Source organism: Armigeres subalbatus, chromosome 2, assembly GCF_024139115.2.
Source record: "Armigeres subalbatus isolate Guangzhou_Male chromosome 2, GZ_Asu_2, whole genome shotgun sequence".
Lineage (NCBI taxonomy): Eukaryota > Metazoa > Arthropoda > Insecta > Diptera > Culicidae > Armigeres > Armigeres subalbatus.
Window position 1 is genome coordinate 423145350 of NC_085140.1, and position 13584 is coordinate 423158933.

The 13584-nt window shown below is 39.5% G+C and overlaps 1 protein-coding gene across 1 annotated transcript in view; it reads right to left on the minus strand.

Annotated features, from left to right (window-relative positions):
• LOC134210321 (calponin homology domain-containing protein DDB_G0272472-like) overlaps positions 1-13584 on the minus strand; it is a 120183-nt gene that overhangs the window by 21549 nt on the left and 85050 nt on the right. The gene's annotated exons all lie outside the window — the stretch shown is intronic.

The following is a 13584-nucleotide window of genomic DNA, read 5'->3' on the forward strand; positions in this document are numbered from 1 at the left end:
ATAGCGCTCGAGGGAGTGATTAGGAGAGCTGGTGTGCAAAGAAGCGGTACCATTATCACAAAATCGCATATGCTCCTGGGATTTGCGGACGATATCGATATTATCGGAATTGATCGCCGTGCCGTGGAAGAGGCTTTTGCGCCTTTTAAGAGGGAGACAGCGAAGATTGGACTCACGATCAATACCAGCAAAACGAAGTACATGGTCGCTGGCAATCAACGTGGGTTCATTAGTGGTGGTGGTAGCGAAATAGTGCTGGATGGTGAAAAATTTGAAGTGGTAGAAGAATTTGTGTATCTTGGAACATTAGTGACGTGCGATAATGATGTTACCCGCGAGGTGAAAAGGCGTATTGCAGCTGCAAATAGCTTATTACGGACTTCGTAACCAGATTAAGTCCCGTAGTCTGCAAACGAAAAAAAAACTCGCGCTGTATACTACTCTGGTTTTTCCGGTGGCTTTATACGGCCATGAGACATGGACGTTAAAGGAGCATGATCGGAGAACTCTCGGAGTGTTTGAGCGTAAGGTGAAGCGGACAATACTCGGCGGTAAACAGGAGAACGGTATCTGGCGGCGTCGCATGAATCACGAATTGTACCAGGCTGGTCACGTTGTTCGTATGCCGGAAGGCCGCGTACACGATGGCTTTTTGCAGTTGAAGAGGACCTGAGGGCGCTCAATGTTCAGGGCGACTGGAAGCGATTGGCCCAGGATCGAGTCCAGTGGAGAAGGATACTCCATTCGGCTTAGGTTCATCGAAGAGCTGTAGCCCATCAAGTATCAAGTAAGTATGGTTCGTCCGTTCAAGATCTGGAAAAATTTTATAACATCGAAGACTAAGGTCGACCGAATAAGTCACGGGCTTTCAGGAAGCATATGAAAAAGTGAATAACATGCAACTTAGCAACAAAACATGGGCCCATCCAATAATTTTTTTATTGGCAATGCTGATAAGCCAGTTTATTTAGAAACATTCTGTAAAAAACAATGATTTGACAAGCAATTTGTATGTGTTGTATGCTCTCAAATCCATTTGCAATAACCCAGAGGAGTATCCACGCTCTGAATCGTGCGCGGGACAATATAAGCTCAACAAAAAGGAAAAGTAACGATTGTGGCAGAAACTGCTTTCTTTATGAAATCTATATGATTTTCTAGACGAACATTACATTTTTAGTGGATTACGACTGGTAAATTTATTTTCATTTAACTCGGTCAATGAAATTGTTAAGTACAGATAATTTCTGTTCAAAAGAGTGGAGGGAAAAATAATTTGGGATCCTTCCCGATGATATTGGTTTGGCATACCAATCTGTTTTAAAACTTCCACCTTCTTGTCTGATGACTACCAAGTCTAAGTCCCTCCTCTCCGAATTCGCAAGTAAAATTAATGGTGTCGTTTTGTGCGTTGAAAACTGACAGAACTTGATTGATTTGATCCTTGTGCAGAGCCCAGTGCTGCAAAGTGTCACCGTACAAGTCACGCAAAGCGTGACAATAACAAAATCCAGGTCATGTGTCAAGCACTCAATTGTGATGCTCAATGTGGATCTCACATGCTTGGTGTAATGATCACCATGAAAGTGACATTTTAGCAACTAGCGCTTGGTCACTCACCATGTCTTCACTTCTTCTGCCTGTGATCACCAGCATGAATGATAGGAAAACTTTCCTGATGTTGTGGTTGTCATATCCATGTCATCTTGACTATCGTGATGATCACTTGACCTATGCGGTGTTTGGTTCGAAATCAACGCTCGACAGCAATGGAATAATCCACTTAGCGGAATTAATGGATTTTTGCTGTGATAAAATGCATGAAGCCAAAATAGAATTTTGGGAACATTTAAGTGTTCTTATTGTTTATATTGACTTTTGTGCAATATTTTAAGAGGTGCTATTAAAAGAAAAGTACATACATAGTTTTTCCAAATTTAATCCAGACTATCTTTTGAAAAGGCCAATTTTTTTTTATCGAATTTTTCAAATGGATACAATTAAAAAACGACGCATCCTACAAAAAAATGTTGTATGGGTGTCTATCGCAAAACCAGTCAACGTTTCAAATAAAGATATTGCAAACAATTCAAATTGAGCCCTACACTGAAAAAAATCAGTTTCAACAGTTTCAAAAATTAAAACTCGATTTGCGAAAACGCTTTTTGATTTGTATGAAATTGTGTCTCAAGATAGGTGATTATGTTCCCTACCAACCGTCCATACATCGCAAGCTTGACACTTTTAAGGGAAAAAGTTTTCTAACAAAAATTTTTCTTGTCGGAATTGATTTTTTCTCAGTGTCAAGGAGTGCCAGTGGATTTAACATATACATACATATATTTAAATATTCCTGTACAGTCAAGCAGAGTACAATATTTAGGTCGTAACTAATCGCAACGGATAAAAATACACTGAAAATAATTTCGACAAGAAAAGTTTTTGTTAGAAAAACTTTTTTCCTTCAAAGTGCCCAGCTTGCGATGTATGGACGGTTGGTAGGGAACAATATCACCTATCTTGAGACACAATTTCATACAAATCAAAAAGCGTTTTTCGCAAATCGAGTTTTAATTTTGAAACTGTTGAAACTGATTTTTTCAGTGTAGGGCTTAAATTGAATTGTTTCCGATATCTTTATTAGAAACTTTGACTGATTTGCGATAGTCACCCATACAACATTTTTGTAGGATGCGTCGTTTTTGATTGTATCCATTTGAAAAATCAATAAAAAAAATTTGGCCTTTTTCAAAAGATAGTCTGGATCAAATTCGTAAAAACTTAGTTAGAGCCATTCACAAATACGGCCCATACAAATTTCAGAACCCTCCCATACAAAATACGTTACGAGAGGGTGGGTAGGGGCTTTCAGTCCCCAGGTCCATTTTAGCGTTATGTAATTTGTGAATGAACCCTTAATTTAACTATTGATTTATCCAATTTATCAATTAAAAACGACGTCAGTCCAATCAAACGACAACAAAATCAATCAATAACGGTGCTCACCTGCACTTTTGACAGCTGACCGACCTGATGCTCTTTATGGCTCTCAGCTTGTGGTTGTCAATCTGGGTGTCACGCTTACCGAAGGTACTCACGTGTCAGCTTCTACATGTCACGATGCGCTTGCAGTGATTGTCAGTAAAGAACATCGTTTAAAAGCGTGGTGGTTTTTGTTTTCATATCTGATCATCTGGTGATGGTCACGACATTTTGCAAGACTGTGCAGAGCAAGAAAAAGATCATCCACATATTTCCTTATGAATTGGGGAGGTATACCTGCTTGCATAATTGCCTTGGTAATCAAGTTCTCCATGACAATATCCAGCCACCCATCCACCACCCGATACACATAACCCACAGTAATCGCCCATCCTCCGGTTGCAAAACACCCACTATAGTGTGTGACAAAAGATAGTAATCAAATTTAAAAAAGTGATCTATATGTTTGTCAAGTAAGGCAGTTTTAGTCAGACTAAACATTTTATTGTAATACTTATTATTCTTACAGAACAGGACAAATCTCAGTTAGAAAGTAGCGGTAATCAACAAATTGACTGCCTTCGAATAAGTTTGTGAGAAAGATTGAAGATTTATGTTTAAGTGAGGAGTGAGGAGAGGGACGTCTTAGCTTTTTATATTTAACAACCATACAGACTCAGTATCCATGCGATAACTGAAAATGTACTTATTGTAAATCATTGATTTCTTTTATTGACTTTTTTTATTTGCAGTCTTCTATTAATAGCGTTTGAATCATATTCCCCGCTCCCATCAAACAAACTTAGCTCAGAAAGATCGTTTTTATGACATCAATGCCAGTTTCTCCGCTTATGCAGGCAAAAGTTCAACCGTCGATCGGACAAATCCAACAGCTGTTCCACGCAGATCAACACACCTTCAACAGGTAACAGAAGCATTGTATTACGTATTGATGACTCTGGTCCGCGTAAAAGTGCTATCAGACTCATCTAATCGACGTTCGCCTCTCCGCCCACAAAAATAGAGCCTCTTTGAAAATTTGGTATTGAGTTAATCATCATCATTCATAAGATTCAGTTTTATTATCATTTGATGATGAATGAGAAAACTAATGGAAACGTATTTTGAACAAGAAGACGCTGTTGTATCTGAATCGGAGGGAATTACGAGGTCCAATGCTAACTAACTTAACGAAATATTTTAAAGTCACTTTTGTCATTTTATTGTCAGAGTCAAATTATTTTGTCAGTTTCTATGTTATTTAGATGTATATTGTAATCTACCGAAGCAGTTTTTTCGACTCACATGGAACATGTTGCCCAATGCTTCATCGTAAAAACTAAATCGGAAGTTTTTTTTCAAATATAAGAAAGTATTCAATCCCTGGTTCATAAAAATGACAAGTTAATACTTTTGAAGCAGTTCTCCAGGCGTGCAAGGATCATGTCGGCCATTAAGAGACTGTTGAACTTGCTCAAAAGACATAACATTTACAATTTTGATAGATATTCTCTCCCATTATCTCATTCTTAATCATATAGATTGATCTGTACGATGTCATTGGTGTCTTTATGGTCAGACGTTATGTGGCATGCGTTCATTAAATTACTTTGTTTCCATAAGTTATTGGTCCTTCATGGTTTTTTTCTGTGTCAATACTATCAAACTCAATGTTATGTCATGTTATGTCTTGTAAAAAGTAAAAACTGTTTGCATTCAGTCTATTTTATTGTCATTTATTTGTTAAGGTAGACTAAGACGGATTAGGGACAAAAGGTCGAAAGACGAAAGGACAAAAGGTCGAAAGACAAGACATCGAAAGACAAAAGGTCGAAAGAACAAAACGTCGAACGGGACAAAAGGTCGAAAGAAACAGAAAATCAATAAGATCAAAAAGGCAAGAGGGACAACAGGTGGAAAAAGACAAGAACCTGAAACTGAGAGAAACGATCTCGCACCAGAGTTGCCCTACACAGTTGGCAAAACAAAATCTCCGCTCTTTTATTCTTCACAATTTTAACAATTAACTGAAACTCATTCAGTGAGTACAATTAATAGATGGATGTTTAAGTTTTCTAAATGTCACTTCGATCTGTCAAAATGGCGCAAGCCGCGCTTTAAATACACCGGCGCGTATTACATGTCGGCGTATTTTTAATGCGCGCGCTCAGTTGACCTCAGTTTACGAGTGGTCCTTCTTCCTTCTTCCTTCTTCTTTCTTCTTTCTTCTTTCTTCATTCTTCCTTCCTCCTTACTCCTTTTTCCTTCTTCCTTTTTTCTTCTTTCTTCCATCTTCCTTCTTCCTTTTTTCCTCTTCCTTCTTCTTTCTTACTTCTTTCTTCTTCCTTCTTACTTCTTACTTATTTTTTCTTCTTTCTTCCTCTTCCTCTCCCTTCGTTTTCTTCCTTCTTCATTATCCTTTTTTTTCATCTTCTTTCTTCCATCTTCCTTCTTCCTTCTTCGTTCTACCTTCTTCCTTATCCTTTCTTCTTCGTTAATCCTTCTTCTTCTTTCTTTCATCTTTCTTCTTCGTTTTTCCTTCTTCTTTCTTTCCTATTCTTTCCTCCTTAGGCTTTGTTCCTTCACCCTTCTTCCTTCTATCTTTTTTCTTCTTCCTTCTTCCTTCTCTCTTCTTCCCTTTCCTTCTTTCTTCTTTCTTCTTTCTTCTTCCTTCTTCCTTCTTTCCTTCTTCCTTTTTCCTATGTCCTTCTTCCTTCTTTCTTATCCCTTCTTCTTACTTCTTGTTTCTGCCTTCTTCCTTCTTCCCTCTTTATTCGTCCTTCTTCCTTCTTTGTTCACTTGTTCCTTCCTCATTCCTCCTACTTACTTCTTCATTCATTCTCCTTCTTTCTGCCTTCTTCCTTTACCCTTTTTCCTTCTTCCTTTTACCCTCTCATTCATCCTTCTTCTTTCTTCCTTCTTCCATCTTGCTTCTCAATACTCACTTCTCATTTTGTAAGGAAACGTACTTGAACTATTCGGCCAAACGGCATTCGGTCAAATGATCCTAAACCATTTTGACAGATCGAAGTGACATTTAGAAAACCTAGATATCCATTATTTGCATTCATCAAATGAATTTTATTTAATTGTTAAAAATAGTGAAAAATAGAAAACCATTTTTTTGGCCAACTGTATAGGACAACTCTGTCTTGCTCAATACAAGCTTTATTCATTTCCTGAATCAACAATCTTTTTTATCTCTATCAGAACTATCTAGATATTCATAATATTGTTTCATAGTAATTACTCTTTCTTTGAAAGTTGCTCATTCTTCAACATTGATTGATGATATGAGTGTGTTATTTCTCTTGAAGTTAAATGCCTTTCACAAATTCCTTTGGAATACACCTAACTTGATATCAACTTGCTCTTGATCGACTTTTAGCCCTTTACGACCTTTAGTCCCTTTCGACCTTCTGTCCTTTTCGACATTTTGTCCTTTCTGTGCCTTTCGACCTTCGGTCCCTTTCGACGTTTTGCCTTTTCGACCTTTTGTCTTTCGGCTTTTTGTCTTTTCGACCTTTTGTCATAGATTCGTCTAAGACTATTATTATTTTCTAACAAGTAGTTTAATCGTTTCCAAACTAACTGTTAGGGATGATCAATTAATTACGTAACGCAAAAATTGGCCATTATCAAACCCCACTCCCCACATGTCACACTTTTTGTATGGAGCCTCTAATTTTTTTGTATGGATTGTCCCACTTCGGGTCACCACCCCTATCTCTAAGGGTTACGTAATATTTATGGATGCTCCCTTATTATTTTTAATGTACTAATGATTATTTATGAGTCAGCGACGTCACGCTCATAAGATTATTCATATACCATCATTATAATATATGGTATTTTTAATTATGATTCTTTAAATTGAAACATAACAAAAATAAGACTGACACCAAGTTCCTAGTTTTGATGAAACTTCTACTTGGTAAATCCAACAGTGCCTCCGAATGTCGATAAACTTGAAAACATTTTAAGTCAACCTATCTATTTGTTATAAGACAAGTTCGTACTATTCCATTTAATTCCACTATTTAATTGTAGCTTTAACAGATACGTATTTCGACCTCAACATTAAGGCCGTCTTCAGTGTCTCATACTTGACTCGACTTCTTGCCGGGTCAAGTACGAGACACTGAAGACGGCCTTACTGTTGAGGTCAAAATTGTTATCTGTCAAAGGTACAATAAAGTAGTGGAATTAAAGGGAATAGTATAAACTCGTCTTATGACAAGTGAATACATTCCACTAAAAGCTACGACTCATCGTAACAGTGAACACATCAAAAAAGTATTGCCGAAAAGAAGAGATCTCACATCCCAACAAACAACGACAAGCTACAAATAAGCATCTAAGTTGAATTATTGTTTATTTGTAATCTTCATAGCTAAATAATATGGATGCTGAATAATTCGCTAGACAGATTTCATCTCAGCATTTGATCCACCTAATATTCGACTTGGCCTATTTTTTTGTTTACCACCTTTATTTAAGGTCGATCTAACGTTTTAGTTTTATCACATTTCAGCATATTGGGGAAGTTTGTCTGTGCTGAACTAATGATTTTCAAAATTCTCTGTTCGACTATGATGTGATGCTCTGAAAGGGTGGTCGAATTGAGTTTGAATAGTAGATTAATAAGCAAGTATTAGACATCCTTCTTAACCGTTGTCCTTCTTAACCATTGAATTTCACCTTTACCGATCTATCGCACAGTGGAAACAAACTTTATAATAGTTTATGCTTTTTCCATTTGAAAGAAAATCGCGATGGCTTGAATTGATGATATTTGGATAGGAAAATAATAATTTATTTTCAAGACATTGTTGGATTCATTGTCAAGAATACTCAGGCTTTTAAAAATTCGTGGGGCAATACATAATTGTTTCGTGATACATAATTGATTCCTGATCTAAGCTGTTGGAGATTATAACGAACAAAATTGCTGGAGCAATGAAGAAAATTCATAAAAAACCGACCATATTGCATGTCTGTTACAGATTTCCTATGTACTAGTTGTTTTTTATATGTAAATAAATGTCGATATATGTCGTTATTTACTAGCTACATTTGTGGTATTGATGGCACAAAAATATGGCAACCGGTTATTCAGAGATTCCGAGCAAGGTCGAACATAAATTAATAAACCCCAGACGATTTTTATTTTATCGTTTTGAAATATTTTTTCTTATCTCTCTTCTCTTCGTTGGCATTACATCCCCCACTGGGACATTGCCGCCTCGCAGCTTAGTGTTCATTAAGCACTTCCACAGTTATTAACTGCGAGGTTTCTAAGCCAAGGTTACCATTTCTGCATTCGTATATCATGAGGCTAACACGATGATACTTTTATGCCCAGGGAAGTCGAGACAATTTCCAATCCGAAAATTGTCTAGACCGGCACCGGGAATCGAACCCAGCCACCCTCAGCATGGTCTTGCTTTGTAGCTGCGCATCTTACCGCACGGCTAAGGAGGGCCCCTTTTTTTTTCTTATATTTTTTCCCAGTGTTGAATGGTCATCACTGGCTGAACAATGGTTGAAATAAAAATCTTGTACAGTTATTAACAAACTGTAGTTTGACAGATTGACTAGTTGATTAAGAGTCCAATTATGATTCTTCAGCCATACGATTATTTATGTTTTGCAACGAGTAAGACATAACTTACAAATCAAGACCTGATTTAGGAAAATTTTAAAATGATTATATGAAAATACCAATTGCAATACGTTCAATGGAGATCTTGATGATGTTACTCTCAATGCGTTATTATTTTCGAAGTATTTACATATAGCTGAACTAAGGCTAAGTAAAATGTTTATTAGAGGTTTAACGAATCAGGTAATAAAACTGTTTTTCAAAATGAAATGTTGTAGCTGTATAACTTCTCCAAAATTGTGTGAACAAAGAAGTTGCGATAGGAAATAGTACAGACATAATTCAACACAGTGCTGAACTGAATCATCACACTGATGTTAGTTAAACTAGTGAATGTTTGTTGGGATCATTAGCACTGGCTCAAGGCTCCTAGACACGATGTTTGTTGTTTGACATACACATGCGTAAAATCAGTGCGTCAATGCCAATATGTGACGCGCCACCAAACCAAAATAGTCAACATGTGATACTACTACGACAGGATATGTCTTTGTTTGTCATCTCAGTGTTAATGGCGTAAGCCCACCCATCGCGTCTACAGTCTTCAATAAGTTCGAATACAAATGTTTGATCATTGTGTTTGTAAACCCAATGTATATATTCTGTATTAGTATTGGTGTCAGCGTTAGCGGTATATATACGCTATCGGATCTGTGTGGTGTTGACATTCTGTCACTTGTTGTTTGTTTTTTACGCGTTGAAAATGGATTGGGGCATCATAAATAGCCGTTTTTGAATGTCAAAATCATTGCGGCGTACTACAAAACTGAGGTTTTGGGGACGATTGATGCCCCCAGTGGCCCGGTGCTAAGACGGAGATGAGCCCTTCGTGTTCCAATAGGACGTTGACCCTTTGTACACGGAAATTGCGATTTTAGCCTAATATGGGGACAATTTCATCGACTTTTTGGACAAAACATTGCGACCTCCCAGCTTCCCGGATTTGAACCCTCTTAACTTTTTTGTTTGGTCCTTTATTATGTTAAAGCTGTACGAATACAAGGTCAGTAACTTGGACCAGTTCAAGACGTAATTCTCAAAATCAGGAATGAAATGCCCATGCAAATCGTGCGTGCCGCTTGCGATGGGTTTTAGAAACGTTTAAAGCTTGTGAAGAAGTACAAAATAGAGGTCGTTCTAAAAGAAATGTTACAAACTTACTTACTTACGGATCCTGTACACCTCCGGTGGTGCAAAGGGCCGACTTGAAAGATCTCCATCCTGAGCGTTGCCCGGCTATCGCTTTAACCTGTTGCCAGGTTAGATTTCGGTCGACTTCTTTTATTTCTTTATTGAGGCTTCGCCGCCATGAGCCTCTGGGTCTGCCTCTGCTGCGATGTCCCGCTGGGTTCCAGTCTAGTGCTTGTTTACAGATTTCGTTTCCGTCCCTACGTAGAGTGTGGCCGACCCAGCCCCACTTCCGATCCCGAATTTCTGTTGCTATCGGCCTCTGGTGACAACGACGATGGAGCTCATTGTTTGAGATCCAGTTGTGAGGCCACCAGGCCCGAATTATATACCGCAGGCATCTGTTAATGAACACCTGCAGCCGTTGAGTGTTCTCCACTGATACACACCATGTTTCGCTAGCGTATAACAGCACAGATTTCACGTTAGAGTTGAAAATTCGTATTTTGGTGCGTTCACTTATCTGCCTGTTTTCCAGATATTTCTTAAACTCGCAAAGGCAGCCCTTGCTTTCTTGATCCGTGCGCCTATGTCGATCTTGGTACCGCCGTCTGACGCCATTTGGCTACCAAGATATTGGAAGCTTTCAACATTCTCCACTGGTTGCCCGGCTACTGTGAAACTGGAAGGAGTCGCCGTGTTTACATGCAACGATTTGGTTTTGTTGACGTTGATGACTAAACCTGCCGAAGAGGAGCGCTCGGCAAGGTCGTTGAGCTTACTCTGCATATCAGAACGCCGTTGCGCGAGTAGTGCAACATCATCCGCCAATTCGAAGTCATTTAGGTGCTCCATGGTTATAGGCTGCCATAACAGCCCGCGGTTTGGTTCACGGTCAATCGCATCTACCAGAATCTCGTCGATTACGATGAGGAACAGTAACGGTTATAGAATACATCCTTGCCTCACACCAGCTACGACCCGGATAGGGTCGGACAGGACCCCATTGTGCAGCACTCTACACGAAAAGGCCTCGTACTGTGCTTTGATGAGGCCGATGATTTTCTCAGGAACTCCCTTGCGTCTCAGGGCGCCCCACATATTCTCGTGATTGAGACGGTCGAAAGCTTTTTCGTAGTCAATGAATACCAAGTAAAGGGACTCTTGGAATTCGTTGAACTGCTCCAGAATGATGCGGAGCGTGACAATATGGTCCACACAGGATCTTCCGGCACGGAATCCGGCTTGCTGCCGCCGGAGAGTCGCATCGATCTTCTCCTGAATCCGGGCTAGGATAATTTTGCACAGAACTTTGAGAACGGTACACAGCAACATAATGCCTCGCCAGTTATCGCATACAGTCAGGTCACCCTTTTTGGGCACCTTTACTAAGATACCTTGCATCCAGTCGACCGCGAAAATTGCGGTGTCCCAGATATTATGAAATAAACGATGCAGTAGTTGAGCGGATGTCATGGGGTCAGCTTTGAGCATCTCGGCTGATATGCGGTCGACCCCTGGGGCTTTATTCGATTTCATGCTTTGGATGGCTGTTTGAATCTCTAGCAGTGATGGAGCTTCGGTATTGACGCGTGTTATACGTCGTATCCTAGGCAGATCATGCCGAGGTGGTGATGGCCTGGCTGGCACTTGAAAAAGTTGTTCGAAGTGCTCGAACCAGCGTTTCAGCTGGTCAGTTGGGTCGGTCAATAACTGATCATTCGCGTCTTTCACAGGCATCGTTGCATTCATCTTCGCCCCGCTTAAGCGTCGTGAGATATCGTAGAGGAGGCGAATGTCCCCGGTTGCGGCGGCTCTCTCTCCTTCGTCGGCCAGAGAGTCTGCCCACGCTCGCTTGTCCCGTCGACATGAGCGTTTTACTTCCTTCTCAAGAGCCGCGTATCGTTGGCGGGCTAAGACTTTGGCTCCTCTGGTTTTGGATCGCTCTATCGCGGCTTTGGCTTCTCTTCGCTCCTCTATCTTCCTCCAGGTCTCATCGGTGATCCATTGTTTTCTCTGGGTGCGTAGTTCGCCCAGATTGTTCTCGCTGGTGGCGATGAAGGCATTCTTGATGGCGGTCCACGCTGCCACCTTCCGGAATATCTGCAGCACGCGTCTCCAGTTCTTCAACGAAGGACCGTTTCACCGTGGCATCTTCCAGTCGGCGTGTGTTGAATCGTCGTCCAACTCTTTCCTCCTGCCGACGAATCCGCGCAATGCGCAGGCGTATTTCGCCGATGAGGAGGTGATGATCAGACGCGATATCGGCACTACGTTTATTCCGTACATCAAGAAGGCTCCGTTTCCATTTTCGGCTGATGCAGATGTGGTCGATTTGATTTTCTGTAAAGCCGTCACGGGAGACCCACATGACCTTGTGAACCGGTCGATGAGGGAAGAGCGATCCCCCGATCACCATGTCGTTATTACCACAAAATTCTGCGAACAGCTCTCCGTTTTCGCTCATTTCTCCGAGACCATGGCGTCCCATAATGCGCTCATGGTTCGAGTTGTCGGATCCGATCTTCGCATTGAAGTCGCCCAAACAGATCTTGATATCACCTTCGGAATTCTATCTACGACGGCATTGAGTTGACTGTAAAAGTTACAAACGTTCCTTATAAACAATACTTCCAATGAAATGCAACTGGGAAAAGAAATAATTTAAACTAAATTTTCTAACATTTTTTGAAAGTGTATTCGAACTTATTGAACACCCTGTAGATAAAATATCCGAGGGGAAGGAATAGATTTAAAAACATAAATTATTGAATAAAAATTACGAAAACAAAATTCCTAAAAATTTAAATGAAATGAAATCGTGAATTAAAAATTTTAATTGCCCAAAAAGTGTTTAGATCGATATTAAAAAGCAAAATAGTGATTTTGGTCGTTTCTTCTTCCTCTTTCTCTTCAATTGCTCTACATTCCAACTGGATCTTGGCCTGCTTTTCAACTTAGTATTCTATTAGCAATTCCTCAGTTATTAATTGAAAGCTTTTCTATACCCTCCATTGCATGAGTATGTATCTTGTTTGACAAGTACACTTTGCTCAGGGTGTCGAGAAAGTTTCCAACCCGAAAACATCCTTGACCGGACCGAGAATCGAACTCTCTCGAATCTCCGGATTGGCAATCTTCCCCCTTTGCTCGCAAGACTACTGGACGGTTGTAGAGGGTTAATGATGCTTTTTTCAACTATAAGTATAATTATCAGTGCCTAGGCTGGATTCTGCTGCATAACATTTGTTCATCTACTGAGGTGTACTACGAAGTTCGAACAAAATCATTGAAATTGAAATATAAAAAATAAGTTTTATTTCTCAATTGATTTAAGAATAATTTTTATTGAACATGGATAGATAACGACAATATTACAGTTGAAAAGATGAGAAGGTTTTATGCCTGTGTGAGAAGTGACTCAAATTAGTTACACTCCCATGGGCTTTTCCTTACTCCTTGAAGAAAAGAGAAATAAAAAAAAATAAAAAAAAATAAATAGATCAAACATTAGGATCTTCTGCATCAAGCAATTTTATAAAATAATAGTGATACTGATAAAAAAAAATTGTATCGCCCCCCACAATTCATATGCAGATGCTCATCAAAATGACTAGCCTAATTGCTTTTTGACGCGATGCGACTCATTCGGAAACAGAGACGAGTTTCCGAAAAAAGTAAGATACAACAAAATACGCTTTAATTTTGTCTACATTATCCTTAAATACTTTATCTCTCGGCAAACGGCTATTAATTTATGCACTTCATAATTTCTTTTGCGAAGCGCACATGGAAGCTACCCAATGCTA